The sequence below is a fragment of the Schistocerca piceifrons genome, unplaced genomic scaffold (assembly GCF_021461385.2).
Source record: "Schistocerca piceifrons isolate TAMUIC-IGC-003096 unplaced genomic scaffold, iqSchPice1.1 HiC_scaffold_961, whole genome shotgun sequence".
Taxonomy (NCBI): Eukaryota; Metazoa; Arthropoda; class Insecta; order Orthoptera; family Acrididae; genus Schistocerca; species Schistocerca piceifrons.
This window is the reverse complement of record NW_025729236.1, coordinates 380,001-382,500: the sequence shown is the minus strand read 5'-3', so window position 1 is coordinate 382,500 and position 2,500 is coordinate 380,001. Positions and strand designations below refer to the sequence as shown.

Here is a 2,500-nt window from a genome sequence, read left to right as displayed (position 1 = left end):
GCACTGCCCGCTCCCCTGTGTATCGCTTCATGTTAAACACCTTGCAAGTCTTGCTGACTTTCCACATGCTCCTGCTGTACACTGTAATGTGGATGGCAGCAGGACGTACATGCCGCGCCCCCCCCCCCCCCACACCTCCCCACGTCCCCACCTTGCCCCCTGCCTTCGCAAGCTGGTTGGTGAGAAGTTTGCATGTTCAATGCCCTTCGCATGCGACGTACTCAGGCTACGTTGTGGTGCGGCCTGTGTCAACTGTCCGCTGATGTCGTACGCGTAAACCACAATCTGTACTGCACATTCGTCCTTATGTACTGAATGATACATCGTGGCACATGTGTGACCGTACAACGACTGCGCCCAAAAACGGCGGACCATACAGTGCAAATATTGTGCACGCAGCTACGTGTCGTCTCCCTATGACAGCTGGATTGCAGTGTGGTACGCCATAGAGACGTGTGGGAGGAACGGACGCCGTGGATGGCGATCAGCATGAGCTGTCTGTTGATGTATTCGGACCTAGTCGTCTCTCCTCACACACCGTGATAGCATGGTGCACCGCGTTCCATATCTGCGACATGCTACAGAGGCCGGTTGACAGTCGTTCGAGCAATGGACATCGCATACGTACGGGGGCCACCTTCCACGTATTGTCTAGGCGTGCACATTTTGTTGCGTGTATGTGGGCAGACGTAGTGTGGTGTGACACCTGACACAGGCATGCAATAATCGTGGAAGTTGCAAATGGCGATGGACGCATACGTTTTCTGGTGAAGTTACGCAAATGAACAAATGGTAACCCGTTGTGGTGCGGTTGTTCTCGCTAGGGGTGAATCGGTGATGGCGACGGTAGGTTGAGGTACTAACCGGTTGTTCCAGCGATACCCACCATGCCGACGAAACTGAACGGCATCTGGGTGTGAAGCGATACGCGGCGGTGGCTGGGTGGGACCGTCCCCGGCCGGTGAGGGGGCGCCTCCCGGCGTGCTGGCCGCGCGGTGCGTGGGCGCACGCGCTACAGCCGGCTGGTGGGGGCGGCCAGTGGCAGGCGCGCCGGCCGACGGACGCGGCAGGCGTCGCAGCTGCGCGCCGGCGCACCCTGCGCGCGGCGCCGTGCGGCCAAAGTAGGTCCTCGCGGGCCCGGTGCGAAGCGCGGTGGACATCTTCAGTGTGCTGGTCCGATTGAGGACTGTGTGCGTTGAGGATGCGCCGCCGCCCGGCGCTCGGCGCCGCGACGCCGTCTGCTGCTCGGTCGCCCCAGCGGTTCTCGCTGGTGGTTTGTATCGCAGCTGTGCGGATGTGTTGGCGCGTGCGCTGTGCTGGGAGAGTTCGCTTCGGCACCCAAGTGGGGCTTTTGTCCTTCTGTGGCGCTGGCGTTGGAGCTGCCGGTCACCGTAGGTGGCGCGTGTTGTCTCCCGCCGGCAATGCCACGACAGCACGCTCCCGGGCCTCTGTCGGCAGCGGCAAGCTCAGTTGGGAGCACGGGTGGTCGCACCGAAAGCGTCTACTCGCCTAACTCCGGGCGATTGCGCCTCTCTCGAACCCGACCAAGTACTTGGGACGGCGCTGCGCGCCGCCGGGACCTGAGAGGGTTTCGAGGTGTATTGTGCAGGGGAGCTCAGCCTCCTCCTGTTTGCAGAATGATTGAGCGGACGCTTGCGTGTTCGCGCGGGCCCCCGGGACACACTCCCGGGCGGCCGGCTGCTCAGCTCTAGTTGACGCAGCTCCCTGGTTGATCCTGCCAGTAGTCATATGCTTGTCTCAAAGATTAAGCCATGCATGTCTCAGTACAAGCCGCATTAAGGTGAAACCGCGAATGGCTCATTAAATCAGTTATGGTTCCTTAGATCGTACCCACGTTACTTGGATAACTGTGGTAATTCTAGAGCTAATACATGCAAACAGAGTCCCGACCAGAGATGGAAGGGACGCTTTTATTAGATCAAAACCAATCGGTCGGCTCGTCCGGTCCGTTTGCCTTGGTGACTCTGAATAACTTTGGGCTGATCGCACGGTCCTCGTACCGGCGACGCATCTTTCAAATGTCTGCCTTATCAACTGTCGATGGTAGGTTCTGCGCCTACCATGGTTGTAACGGGTAACGGGGAATCAGGGTTCGATTCCGGAGAGGGAGCCTGAGAAACGGCTACCACATCCAAGGAAGGCAGCAGGCGCGCACATTACCCACTCCCGGCACGGGGAGGTAGTGACGAAAAATAACGATACGGGACTCATCCGAGGCCCCGTAATCGGAATGAGTACACTTTAAATCCTTTAACGAGTATCTATTGGAGGGCAAGTCTGGTGCCAGCAGCCGCGGTAATTCCAGCTCCAATAGCGTATATTAAAGTTGTTGCGGTTAAAAAGCTCGTAGTTGGATTTGTGTCCCACGCTGTTGGTTCACCGCCCGTCGGTGTTTAACTGGCATGTATCGTGGGACGTCCTGCCGGTGGGGCGAGCCGAAGGCGTGCGACCGCCTCGTGCGTGCTCGTGCGTCCCGAGG

The 2,500-nt window shown here is 58.8% G+C and overlaps 1 non-coding gene across 1 annotated transcript in view; it reads left to right on the top strand.

The window, feature by feature from the left end:
* The first annotated feature begins 1,722 nt into the window (after nt 1-1,722).
* LOC124774267 overlaps nt 1,723-2,500 on the top strand; it is a 1,909-nt gene continuing 1,131 nt past the window's right edge. Inside the window, exon 1 of the ribosomal RNA XR_007015255.1 lies at nt 1,723-2,500. This exon is cut by the window's right edge and continues 1,131 nt beyond it. This is a non-coding gene — a ribosomal RNA (small subunit ribosomal RNA).